The sequence below is a fragment of the Arachis hypogaea genome, chromosome 15, assembly GCF_003086295.3.
Source record: "Arachis hypogaea cultivar Tifrunner chromosome 15, arahy.Tifrunner.gnm2.J5K5, whole genome shotgun sequence".
Lineage (NCBI taxonomy): Eukaryota > Viridiplantae > Streptophyta > Magnoliopsida > Fabales > Fabaceae > Arachis > Arachis hypogaea.
This window is the reverse complement of record NC_092050.1, coordinates 96335134-96349520: the sequence shown is the minus strand read 5'-3', so window position 1 is coordinate 96349520 and position 14387 is coordinate 96335134. Positions and strand designations below refer to the sequence as shown.

At 41.1% G+C, this 14387-nt stretch overlaps 1 non-coding gene across 1 annotated transcript; it reads left to right on the top strand.

Moving 5' to 3' along the window:
• Positions 1-1499: 1499 nt before the first annotated feature.
• On the top strand, positions 1500-1607 carry LOC112753980 (small nucleolar RNA R71). The gene has a single exon (XR_003178338.1). It is a non-coding gene; the product is annotated as a small nucleolar RNA R71 (small nucleolar RNA).
• The last annotated feature ends 12780 nt before the right edge of the window (positions 1608-14387 follow it).

Sequence of the window (14387 nt, the reverse complement as noted above, 5' to 3'; positions counted from 1 at the left end):
CCCCCCTTGGAGACATTTCTTTTAACCAACTGGAAGAAGAGGAAGAAACTTCAATAATCAAGTGTCAAGCTAGTGACGTTAAAGAAGCGTTTGTCGGGAGGCAGCCTGATGATTTCGTATCCTTAGTCTATTTTCCGTAGTAGTAGTTTTATTATTTATTTAATTTTTATTGAGTTTTTACTGTTTTCCTTTGTTTTATGTGTGTTTGATCATGCAAAATTTTTAGAACAAGAACCGAATGAGAAATTGGCAGCCTGTACCTCAAAGATTCCCAGTTTCTCCATTACAGAGAGTGGCATTAAGTTTATTCCTGACCCCAGGTCACACAGAGCCTTCTCAAAGGTCATGGTGCCTATGTTACAGGGAACTAGGAATTTACTAGGATCCTGTTTCTTTTGAGGTAATTTATGCCTATCCAATGCATTCAGTTCATTGGTGAGCAAGGGAGGTTCATCTTCCCAACTCTCATTACCAAATAATTTGGCATTTAGCTTCATGATTGCACCAAGGTATTTAGCAACTTGCTCTTCAGTAATGTCTTCATCCTCTTCAGAGGATGAATACTCATCAGAGCTCATGAAGGGCAAAAGGAGGTTCAATGGAATCACTATGGTCTCTAGATGAGCCTCAGATTCCTTTGGTTCCTCAAAGGAAAACTCCTTATTGGTCACTGAGCGTCCCAGGAGGTCTTCCTCACTAGGATTCACGCCTTCCTTCTCCTCTTTGGGTTCGGCCATACCAAGTAAGATAATGGCCTTGCACTCTTTTTTTGGATTCTTTTCTGTATTGCTTGGGAGAGTACTAGGAGGGGTTTCAGTGACTCTTTTACTCAGCTGGCCCACTTGTCCCTCCAAATTTCCAATGGAGGACCTTGTTTCGTTCATGAAACTTAGAGTGGCCTTAGATAGATCAGAGACTATATTTGCTAAGCTAGATGGATTCTGCTCAGAATTCTCTCTCTGTTGCTGAGTGGATGATGGAAAAGGCTTGCTATTGCTAAACCTGTTTCTTCCACCATTATCAAAGTCTTGTTGAGGCTTTTGTTGATCCTTCCATGAGAAATTTGGATGATTTCTCCATGAGGGATTATAAGTATTTCCATAGGGTTCCCCCATGTAATTCACCTCTGCTATTGCAGGGTTCTCAGGATCATAAGCTTCTTCTTCAGAAGATGCCTCTTGAGTACTGTTGGAAGCAGCTTGCAATCCATTCAGACTCTGAGAAATCATATTGACTTGCTGAGTCAATATTTTGTTTTGAGCCAATATGGCATTTAGAGTATCAATTTCAAGAACTCCCTTCCTCTGAGGCGTCCCATTACTCACAGGATTCCTTTTAGAAGTGTACATGAACTGGCTATTTGCAACCATGTCAATGAGTTCCTGAGCTTCTGCAGGTGTTTTCTTTAGGTGAATGGATCCACCTGCAGAATGATCCAATGACATCTTAGATAATTCAGATAGACCATCATAGAATATATCCAGGATGGTCCATTCCGAAAGCATGTCAGAAGGACACTTTTTGGTCAGTTGCTTGTATCTCTCCCAAGCTTCATAGATGGATTCACCTTCTTTCTGTTTGAAGGTTTGAACATCCACTCTAAGCTTGCTAAGCTTTTGAGGAGGAAAGAACTTGGCTAAGAAAGCCGTGACCAGCTTATCCCAAGAGTTCAGGCTATCCTTAGGTTGAGAGTCCAACCATATTCTAGCTCTGTCTCTTACAACAAACGAGAAAAGCATAAGCCTGTAGACCTCGTGATCAACCCCATTGGTCTTAACAGTCTCACAGATTTTCAAGAATTCAGTTAAGAACTGAAAAGGATCTTCTGATGGAAGTCCATGAAACTTGCAATTCTGTTGCATCAGAGAAACTAATTGAGGCTTTAGCTCAAAATTGTTTGCTCCAATGGCAGGGATTGAGATGCTTCTTCCATGTAAATTGGAATTTGGTGCAGTAAAGTCACCAAGCATCTTCCTTGCATTGTTATTATTTTTGGCCATGTCTCCTTCTTTTTTGAAAATTTCTGTCAGATTTTCTCCAGAGAATTGTGCTTTAGCTTCCCTTAGCTTCCTCTTCAGAGTCCTTTCAGTTTCAGGATCAGCTTCAACAAGAATGTTCTTATCCTTGTTCCTACTCATGAAAAAGAAGAAAACAGAAAAGAAGAGGAATCCTCTATGTCACAGTATAGAGATTCCTTTATGTGAGTAGAAGAAGAAAAGAAATTCGAACACAGAAAGAGGGAGAGGGTTCGAATTTTTAAGAAGAGAAGTGTTAGTAGATAAATAAATAATTAGAAGGAGATGAGAAAGGGAAGAATTTTCGAAAATAATTGAAAAGAAAAGAAAAATATTTTTGTTTTTAATTTAAAATTTAAAGTTAAAATTCAAAAGTTTTAAAAAAATGAAATTAAATTAAATTAGAATTTTAAAACAAAAGTTAATTAAAAAGGAATTTTGAAAAAGTGGGAAAGAGTTTTCGAAAATTAAAGAGGGAAAATTAGTTAGGTGATTTTAAAAAAGATAAAAATCAAACAAGATAAGATTAATTTGAAAAAGATTTGAAAATCAATTTTGAAAAGATAAGAAGTTAGAAAAGATTTTGAAATTGATTTTGAAAAAGATGTGATTGAAATTTATTTAAAAAAAAAGATTTGAAAAAGAAATTTAAAAAGATTTGATTTTGAAAATTAAAGTTGATTACTTTTCTAACAAGAAACTAACAGATATGATTTTAAAATTTAAAGATTAAACCTTTCTTACTAGGAAAGTAACAAACTTAAAATTTTTGAATCAATCATATTAATTGTTAGCATTAATTTCGAAAATATGAAATAGAAATAATAAAATGATTTTGAAAATAAATTTTGAAAATTTCGAAATTATGAAAGAAAAATTGAAAAAGATTTGATTTTTGAAAAAGATTTGAAAAAGATAGAATTTTTAAATTGAAAATTTGATTTGACTCATAAGAAACAACTAAATTTTAAAAAGTTTTGAAAAAGTCAAGTCAAATTTTCGAAAATTTATGAGAAAATAAGGGAAAGATATTTTTTTTATTTTTGAATTTTTAATGAAGAAAGAGAAAAACAACCAAAAGACTCAAAACATGAAAATTATGAATCAAAACACATGATGCATGCAAGAACACTTTGAATGTCAAGATGAACCCCAAGAACACTTTGAATGTCAAGATGAACACCAAGAACTTATTTTTGAAAATTTTTATGAAAATAAAAACATGCAAGACACCAAACTTAGAAAATTTCAAACTTTAGACACTAACAACTTGAAAATGCATATGAAAAACAAGAAAATGCAAAGATCAAACAAGAAAAATTATCAAGAACAACTTTAAGATTATGATGAACACATGCATGAGTTTTCGAAAATTTAAGAAAAATTATAAAAGCATGCAACTGACACCAAACTTAAAATGACACTAGACTCAAAGAAGAAACATCAAATTTTTGGTTTTTATGATTTTATTAATTTTTTTTTGGATTTTTCGAAAATTATTTTGAAAAATAAAAATAAGGATTTCAAAATTTTTAATGAGAATTAAAAGAATCATGCAATGTTAGTCTAAAGCTCCAGTCCAGGAATTAGACATGGCTTACTAGCCAGCCAAGCTTTCAGTGAAAGCTCCGGTCCAAAATACTAGACATGGCCAATGGCCAGCCAAGCTTTAGCAGATACAAATCAGGCATATAACAGCTGATTAGATGAGAGTCCAAGGGCTCTTGCCGCGATAAGTTGAGGCCTCAGTCCAAAAAAATTAGACATGGCTTGACAGCCAGCCAGGCTTCAACAAATCATGAAAAAACTCTAGAATTCCTTCTTAAAAATTTTGAAGAACATAGAATAATTTATTAAATTTTTTTTTTTAAATTTTTCAAAAATAAAAAATAATAAAAACAAAAATCTTAAAATTAAAATAAAATTACCTAATCTGAGCAACAAGATGAACCGTCAGTTGTCCAAACTCGAACAATCCCCGGCAACGGTGCCAAAAACTTGGTGTGGCAAAATCGTGATCGTTCATTCCTTGGTAACGGCATCAAAAACTTAATACGCATGTTCATAATCTTAGTTCTTTGTCACAACTTCGCACAACTAACTAGCAAGTGCAGTGGGTCGTCCAAGTAATAAACCTTACGTGAGTAAGGGTCGATCCCACAGAGATGGTCGGTTTGAAGCAAGCTATGGTCACCTTGCAAATCTCAGTCAGGCGGATTCAAATGGTTATGGTGAATTGATAGTTAAAATATAAATAAAATATAAAATAGGATAGAGATACTTATGTAATTCATTGGTGAGAATTTCAGATAAGCGTATAGAGATGCTTTTGTTCCTTCTGAACCTCTGCTTTCCTACTGTCTTCATCTAATCATTCCTACTCCTTTCCATGGCAAGCTTTATGTAGGGCATCACCGTTGTCAATGGCTACTTCCTGTCCTCTTAGTGAAAATGGTCCAAGATGCGCTATCACCGCACGGCTAATCATCTGTCAGTTCTCGATCATACTGGAATAGGATTCAGTAATCCTTTTGCGTCTGTCACTACGCCCAGCACTCGCGAGTTTGAAGCTCGTCACAGCCATCCCTTCCCAGATCCTACTCGGAATACCACAGACAAGGTTTAGACTTTCTGGATCTCAAGAATGGCCGCCAATAATTCTAGCCTATACCACGAAGAGTCTGATCTCACAATCAGGAGGCTAAGAGATACGCATTCAAGCTTGTTTGCATGTAGAACGGAAGTGTTTGTCAGGCACGCGTTCATAAGTGAGAATGGTGATGAGCATCACATAATCATCACATTCATCATGTTCTTGTGTGCGAATGGATATCTTAGAGAAGAAATAGGCTTGAGTTGAATAGAAAAACAATAGTACTTTGCATTAATTCATGAGGAACAGCAGAGCTCCACACCTTAATGGTGTGTAGAAACTCTACCGTTGAAAATACGTAAGTGAAAATAGGGTAGACATGGCCGAGTGGCCAGCCTCCCAAAGAGGTCTAGAGATCTCAAAATGATCCAAAGATAAAAAGATTCAACCCTTAACATGATAGTAAAAAGTTCTATTTATACTAAACTAGTTACTAGGGTTACAAAAATGAGTAAATAATGCAGAAATTCACTTCCGAGCCCACTTGGTGTGTGCTTGGGTTGAGCATTGAAGCTTTCATATGTAGAGGTCTTCCTTGGAGTTAAACGCCAGTTTGTAACCTGTTTCTGGCGTTTAACTCTGCTTTGCAACCTGTTTCTTGCGTTTATCTGCAGAATAGGGCAGAGAGCTGGCGTTGAACGCCAGTTTACGTCATCTAAACTCGGGCAAAGTATGGACTATTATATATTTCTGAAATGCCCTGGATGTCTACTTTCCAACGCAATTGAGAGCGAGCCATTTGGACTTCTGTAGCTCCAGAAAATCCACTTTGAGTGCAGGGAGGTCAGAATCTAACAACATCAGCAGTCCTTTGTCAGCCTCTGAATATGATTTTTGCTCAGGTCCCTCAATTTCAGCTAGAAATTACCTGAAATCACAGAAAAAAACACAAACTCATAGTAAAATCCAGAAATGTGAATTTTATTTAAAAACTAATAAAAATATACTAAAAACTAACTAAATCATGTTAAAAACTATGTAAAAACAATGCCAAAAAGCGTATAAATTATCCACTCATCAGGATCCTTGGCTTGGTAGCTCTCTGCTATTTGTGAAGGGACTACTTGTGAGTCACTAAAGATGGTAAACTTTTGAGCTCCGACCTCTTTAGCCAGCTTCAAACTGGCTAGTAGTGCCTCGTATTCGGCCTGGTTGTTCAAAGCAGGGAACCCAAATTTGAGGGAAAGTTTGATTTGGGTTCCCTGATTGCTTTCTATTATCATGCCTGCGCCACTTCCAGTTTTGTTTGAGGAACCGTCTACGTAGAGATTCCATTCTGTAGGGATTTCCGGGGTGTCGGTAAACTCTGCAATGAAGTTGGCCAGATATTGTGATTTGATGGCTGTCCGAGCTTCATACTGAAGGTCGATTTCAGACAACTCGACTGCCCATTGCAAGATTCTTCCTGCTAAGTCTGTTTTCTGTAAAATGCCTTTTATGGGCTGGTTGTTCCGTACCCTGATGATGTGGGCATGGAAACATGGACGAAGTCGTCGAGATGTTAGTATGAGAGCATAAACAAATTTTTCTATTTTTTGGTAGTTCAGTTCGGACCCTTGTAGTGCTTTGCTGACGAAGTATATCGGTTGTTGTCCACTGTCTTCTTCTCGGACCAGTGCTGAGGGTACTGCCCGATTTTCTACTGCAAGGTACAATACAAGTGGTTCTCCTTCCCGTGGCCGAGTTAAGATAGGTGGTTGTCCCAGGAACTTTTTGAAATCTTGGAAGGCCTGTTTGCACTCTGTTGTCCATTCAAACCTCTTCCCTTTCTTTAGAGTGGCGTAGAAGGCGAGATATCTTATTGCTGATCCAGCTAGAAATCTGGACAAGGCTGCCAATCTTCCATTGAGTTGTTGTACCTCTTTGACACAAGTCGGACTTTTCATGTCGAGTATGGCCCCGCATTTATCCGGATTTGCCTCGATTTCTCTTTGTGTGAGCATAAAACCCAGGAATTTGCCAGCTTCAACTGCAAAGGTGCATTTCGCAAGGTTAAGTCGTATTGCATGCCCTTTTATAGTGTTGAATACTTGGGTGAGGTCGGACAGTAATGACTCTTCACTTTGTGTCTTTATCAACATGTCGTCCACGTAGACTTCCATGACTTTTCTGATGTGGTCTGCGAAGACTTTATTCATTAATCTTTGATAAGTGGCTCCTGTGTTTTTGAGTCCGAACGGCATGACGATGTAGCAGTTGTTTGCTTTCGGGGTTAAGAATGAGGTTTTTTCTTGATCAGGTGGGTACATCGGGATTTGATTGTATCCCGAATAGGCCTCCATAAACGAGAGGTATTTGTATCCGGAGGAGGCATCCACCAGAGCGTCGATACTTGAGAGTGGATAAGGATCTTTTGGGCAGGCTTTGTTGAGACCGGTGTAGTCGGTGCACATCCGCCACTTCCCATTTGATTTTTTCACCAAGACGACATTAGCTAGCCATAGTGGGTACTTGACTTCTCTTATGAATCCTTCCTCCAGTAGAGCTTGCACCTGCTCTTCCATGGCTTGGGATCATTCTGGTCTGAGCTTTTTACGTCTCTGCTGTACTGGCCGAGACCCTGGGTAAACTGCCAACTTGTGGCACATTAACTTAGGGTCTATGCCCGGCATGTCTGCGGCTTTCCATGCAAAGAGGTCGACATTATCTTGCAGGAAATGTGTAAGGGACTCTTTTTTGTCTCCTTTTAGGATTGTGCCAAAATTGGTCGTTTTATCTGGAGTATCCCCGATTTGAACTTTTACTGTTTTGGCTTCAGGTTGTGGACGAAGTTCTTTCCGTCCTTGAACTCTCCAGAGCTCTTTGGTGTGAATTTCTTCTCCTTTGCCCCTGAGGTTCAGACTCTCATTGTAGCAGCGGCGTGCTGTCTTTTGGTCTGCCCTTACTGTTGCAATTCTTTCTGCGGTCGGGAACTTCATGCACAGATGTGGGGTCGAGACTACTGTGCCGAGCTGATTCAGCGTTGTCCGACCTATTAGGGCATTGTAGGCTGTACTTTCGTTGACCACAATGTAGTCTATGTTGAGTGTCCTTGACCGATTTCCTTTCCTGAAGGTTATGTGCAATGAGATGTATCCAAGTGGTTGGATTGAAGTGTCTCCCAGCTTGAATAGGCTGTTTGGATATGCTTTGAGCTCTTTTTCCTCTAGGCCGAGTTTGTCGAAGGCTGCCTTGAATAATATGTCAGCTGAGCTTCCCTGGTCTACCAGTGTGCGGTGGAGATTAGCGTTGGCTAATATGATAGTGATGACCATGGGATCGTCATGTCCTGAGATGACGCCAACTGCGTCCTCTTTTGTGAAGGTGATAGTGGGGAGTTCGGGCGCTCCTTCTCTTCCTTCGACATGATATACTTCCTTCAGATGTCTTTTGTGATATGATTTGGAGATTCCTCCTCCTGCAAATTCTCCATGTATTATGTGGACATGTCTCTCTGGGGTACGAGGTGATCGTTCAGTTCGTCCGACCTCTTCGTCCCTTCTTCTTTTTCTAGGCTCATCTGATTTGTTGGCTAGGTACCGATCTAGTCTTCCTTCTCTTACCAATTTTTCTATGATGTTCTTCAAATCAAAGCACTCGTTGGTGGGATGTCCATAGATTCGATGGTATTCACAGTATTCTGTTCGATTTCCTCCTCCTTTCTTGCTTTTGAGTGGACGAGGTGGGGGTATCTTTTTAGTGTGGCATACCTCTCGATAGACATCCACAAGAGACACCCGAAGAGGGGTGTAATTATGGTATTTTTTGATCTTTTCCCCGTGCTGCTCTTCTTTTTTCTTGGTCTCTTTATCTTTATAGGAGAATCCGGGTTTTGAGATCTCTCCTAATCGGGAGTTTTCCTTCAAGTTGATGTACTTTTCTGCTCGTTCTTGTACTTCATTACAGATGTGGGATGTTTTTTCGATATGGAGTGACTAAAGGGTCCTTCTCGTAGGCCGTTGATGAGGCCCATAATGGCTGCTTCTGTTGGTAGATTTTGTATGTCCAAACATGCCTTGTTAAATCTTTCCATGTAATTACGAAGGCTTTCCCGATCTCCTTGCTTGATCCCTAGTAGACTTGGGGCATGTTTAGTTTTATCCTTCTGGATGGAGAATCTGGCTAGAAACTTTTTGGCCAAGTCGTTAAAGCTTGAGATGGACCTGGGGGTAGGTTGTCAAACCATTTAATTGCCGTCTTTGTCAGAGTAGTTGGGAAAGCTTTGCACCGAGTTGCGTCTGAGGCGTCGGTGAGATACATTCTGCTTCGGAAGTTGCTAAGATGATGGCCGGGGTCTGTCGTGCCATTATATAGAGTCATCCCGGGTCGGACAATTCGACCTAGGGTATGAACACTCTCCTTATGCTTCAACGCCATATCTTCAGACAACTTGACAGAAGCCGCCAAGGCAATAGCCCAAGTCTTCTCCCCCTCCAACTCTTTCTCCAACTTGGCCACTTTCACCTCGAGCTCTTCCTTCAAACCCTTCATCCGGTCGAACTCTGATTTGGCCTCCTCCATAAAGGCCTTCGTTGCATGGATAGGCAGATTCTGGGCAGTTCGATATAAAGCTGCTCCCATATGTGACATTTTGATGCTGCTCTGAGTAATAAAATCCAAATGACGATGAAGAGAGACATCGTCAGTAAGAATAACACCATAAGGAGCAATCTGCTGATCTACAAACCCAACGGCATCAAAGTCAGGGGCATCTAGATTAAAGGGTTCAATAGTCCTTTGTCTTTTCGGAAGAGGGCCGGCAGAGGGAGAAGAAGTAGCAGTAGAAGTCTTGGGGGGATCAACTAAATAGACCTGAGGCGTAGGAATCATCTTCCTTGGCCCAGCAGTATTCAAAATAGGCTTCTTGGGAGGAACCTGGGAAGACCCTTCCCGAGTAACCTTGCCCGAGATGTGCTGTGCTGCTGTAGCTTTTCTCGCCTTCTTAAAGGCCTTCATAGATTCATTGTTTTTAATCATCTTTGAGAATACACAAAAAACCAAGTCTTAAATTGGAAGGAAAAAGATCGAAAGAATAAAGCAAATACGACAAATATAAAGGAAGTTGACCCTACCCAATTCAGCTCGGAGAAGTAAAGGATTTCCTAAAAATTTCTTAGTATCAAGATGGGGAAGCTGCCCCTAGTTCTCTTCCAACATAGTTACAAAAGCTTGCTCAATTTCGTCCAACATCTCCTAGGTGTACCTAGACATCACTACGTTCCTTTGCCACTCTAAAGGAAAGCTGGGCTTGCCATTCTCATCCAAAAAGAAAGGTCGAGCTCCCTCAATAGCTTGGACCTTAAAAAAGTAATTCTTAAAATCCCTAAAAGACTCATCATACATGGAAAAAACTTTGTGTCCTTGGGCAAACCTGAAAGAAATCCAAGAAGTTTTCTTTTTGGTAGTCCCAGGCTTGGTCAATATAAAGAGGTACAAAAAGAGGGTTTGAGAAGGTTTAACATCAAATTCTTGACAAAGCAATTCAAAAATTTTGATAAATCCCCATGAGTTCGGATGAAGCTGAGATGGAGCTACGTTACACGACCACAACAGGTCGGTCTCAAAAGGGGTGAAAGGAAGGGTTATGTTCATTTAGCTAAAAAAGAAGTCGTACACATAAAAGAAGGGACGCTCCCTCTGGGTCAGAACAGGGAAGCAAACCCTTTCATCAGAATCAGGTGCTACCAATTCATAGTTGTTCTCTTGATATCTACTACTACAGATTCGATGATGTTTTCTAAGCTCCACACAGAATTCAAAGTTAACTACAGAAACACACAGCAGGACGAGGGAGTCTAGCCAGTCGGACATACCCTCAGGAACCTTGGAAGATGTCTCAACAATATTTTTGTGAGAAGACATGGTCAACTAGTCCTACAGCTAGAAAAAGAAAATGGATTACTAACCAAAACAGCTCGGACAAAAAGAAATCAGCTCAGACAAACATGACTCAGAATAATACAAACAGTAAAAGGAAAACCCCAAGACGCACAACAAGGTCCAGAGGCATCCTTTGGAGGCAGGGACAGAGTAAGGACTCAGAAAAAGTCTACAAGCCTACACGCCAACAAAACTCTTAGCGAAGAAAAATAATCCCCTTCCAAACAAGCAACGACACGAGAAGAAAATCAAAGCAAGCCATCAGAAAAACGTTATCTTCCACAAGTTTATCGAGAAAACTACCAACATAGCGAAATCATCAAAGGCGCAACCCTTTTTCAAGAATCAAGCAGAAGCCTTAGTAAAAAACATGCAGTTCATAAAAATCAAAAGATACAAACCAGAAATAATAATGGCATGCAGAAACCCTAAAAACATCAAAGGCAAAAAGGATCATTCAAAATTGAAGAAACTCCCAGAGCACACATTACAGTAATAATCAGATGCACGACTGTTCATACCCTGGGTCGAGTTACCCGACCCGGGATGATTGGCGACAAAGCGACCGACCTCTTCAGGTCAGGCTATTCGACCTCTTCTCAAAGAGGTTGGCCAAATCCACAGGAAAGCCCAATAAAGGGCCCAAATAGAGGAACACGACCCAAATCCACAGGCCGTCCAAGCCTATAGAGATAAGGGCGGTTTCCTTGAAGATAAGCTGACCTCAACTCAAAGATAAAGATAAGATAAGATAACTAACTTATCTTATCTAGAAAGGTCACTCTACAACCACTATAAATACACTGGAGCACCCAAGTATAACTCATACTCTGATTCTACAAAAAACCTGCTTAATACCCATGCTAACTTAAACATCGGAGTCTCTTGCAGGTACCCCCCACCTTCCGGTGACGAAGGATCAGCAGTACAGCCAATCCAACAAATCGGACGCACCCGCTCCGGACGTCATCCACCGACCGGACACGTCGGCTCCGACCAGTACAGAAGATCTCGTCCGAGATTGACCTCCAGTTTCAGGTAACCCTCGGAACATTGGCGCTGTTGCCGGGGACCTGGAAGTCATCCCAACACCATGGCGGACGGTCATGACAACGACCACAATTCAGATCTGGAAAACAGAGCACCGCACAAGAACGCGGACACCACGCTAAAGGATACTCCGGAATCCAACGGAGACAAAGACTCATCAAATCCAGGGATAATAGACGCACTTCAAGACCGTTTAAAGCAACTCGAGAAAGAAACTCAACAACAACGAGAGGTCGGAAAGGATCTACAAAGAGAGATACGGCGACATCGAGAATAGGAAGACAAGTTACAGCAATTAGAAGCCGATCTCAAATTAAAAGCCCCTCGGGTCACTCCTGAGGAGAGCTCACGCAAAGAACAGGATCCATTCACCAGGGAAATTATGAAAAACAAAATTCCAAAAGACTTCAAACTCCCGGATATGATTTTGTACGACGGCACCACCGATCCCAACCATCAACTCAGCAATTTCAGAAGCAGAATGTACCTTACCGATGCCTCAGATGCCGTTCGCTGCAAAGCCTTTCCAACAACCCTCACGAAGACAGCGATTAGATGGTTCGACAGCTTACCTCCTAAGTCCATCTCAAACTTCGACGATCTGGCCGGAAAGTTCCTCGCCAGATTCTCCATCCAGAAAGATAAAGCTAAACACGCCCTCAGTCTACTAGGGATCAAGCAAGGAGATCGGGAGAGCCTTCGCAGCTACATGGAAAGATTCAACAAAACATGCATGGACATACAAAGCTTACCCACAGAGGCCACCATCATGGGACTTATCAACGGCCTACGAGAGGAACCTTTCAGCCAGTCTATATCAAAAAAGTACCCGACCTCCTTAGACGAAGTGCAGGAACGGGCAGAAAAATACATCAACATGGAAGAAAACGCTCGGTTAGGAGAGACCTCAAAATCGGGGGCCTCCTACCGTGACAAAGACAAAGAATCTAAACGAAAAGAAGACCGACAAGGGGAGAAAATTAAAAAATACCATAATTATACTCCCCTCAGAGCATCCCTAGTCGAAATATACAAAGAAGTCTGCCATACAGAAAAAATTCCCCCAGCAAGGCCCCTCAAAGGAAAAAGGGGAGGAGGAAATCAGAAGGAATATTGTGAATATCATAGGGTCAAAGGACACGCCACCAACGAATGCTTCGACTTAAAAAATATCATAGAAAAATTGGTAAGGGAAGGAAAATTAGATTGATTCCTGGCCACCCGAGATGATGATCAAAGAAAAAGACGAAGGGATGAAGATACCGAGCGAACAGAACGATCTCCTCGGACACCAGAAAGACATGTCCACATGATACATGGCGGATTCGCAGCAGGAGAGATCTCCAAATCTTCCTGCAAAAGGTATCTCAAAGAAGTATATCATGTCGAAGGAGAGGAGGAAGCACTCAACATCCCAGCGATAACATTCACTAAGGAGGACGCGTCCGGCATCATCACAGGACACGACGATCCCATGGTCATCACCATCATATTGGCAAACGCCAACCTACACCGCACCTTAATAGACCAAGGGAGTTTTGCCAACATCTTATTCAAGACAGCCTTTGACAAACTCGGCTTAGAAGAAAAAGAGCTTAAGGCATATCCAAACAGTCTGTTCGGGTTAGGGGATACCCCGGTTCGACCACTATGATATATATCACTACATACAACCTTCGGAAAAGGAGACCAATCCAGGACCCTCAAAATAGACTACATCGTAGTCGATGTAAGTTCAGCTTACAATGCTCTCATAGGTCGGACAACACTCAACCAACTCGGCGCAATAGTCTCGACCCCACACCTATGTATGAAGTTTCCAACTCCAAAAGGGATAGCCACGATAAAAGCTGACCAAAAGATGGCACGTCGCTGTTATAACGAAAGTCTAAACCTCAGAGGTAAAGGAGAAGATTTCCACGTAATCGAGTTGGGCGGAGTCCAACGACGAGAAGATCTTCGCCCCCAACCAGAGGGCAAGATAGAAAAAATTCAGATCGGGGACACCTCGGAAAAAACAACTAATATCGGCACAATCCTCAAAGGAGATTTAAAAGAATTGCTAATACAATTCTTACGAGATAATGTCGACTTCTTTGCATGGAAAGCCGCGGACATGCCAGGCATAGACACTAAGCTAATGTGCCACAAGTTGGCGGTCTACCCAGGATCTTGACCGGTACAGTAGAGAAGAAGAAAGCTTGGGCCATAGCGATCCCAGGCTGTGAAAGAGCAAGTACAAGCACTACTCGAAGCCAGATTTATAAGAGAAGTTAAATACCCGCTATGGCTAGCCAACGTCGTCTTGGTGAAAAAATCAAATGGGAAGTGGCGAATGTGCACCGATTACACCGATCTCAACAAAACTTGTCCAAAAGATCCATACCCACTCCCAAGTATTGATGCCCTGGTAGATGCTTCCTCTGGATATAAATATCTCTCGTTTATGGATGCATACTCGGGATACAACCAAATCCCCATGTACCCACCAGATCAGGAAAAGACCTCGTTCTTAACACCAAAGGCAAACTATTGCTACATCGTGATGCCCTTCGGTCTCAAGAACGCTGGAGCTACTTATCAAAGGCTAATGAATAAAGTCTTCTCAGATCACATCGGAAAAATTATGGAAGTTTATGTGGATGACATGTTGATAAAAACACAAACCGAAGATACATTATTATCCGACTTGGCTCAAGTATTTGACACCATAAGGAAACACAACATGCGACTCAATCCCGCAAAATGTACCTTCGTAGTAGAAGCAGGCAAATTCTTAGGTTTCATGCTCACACAAAGGGGAATTAAAG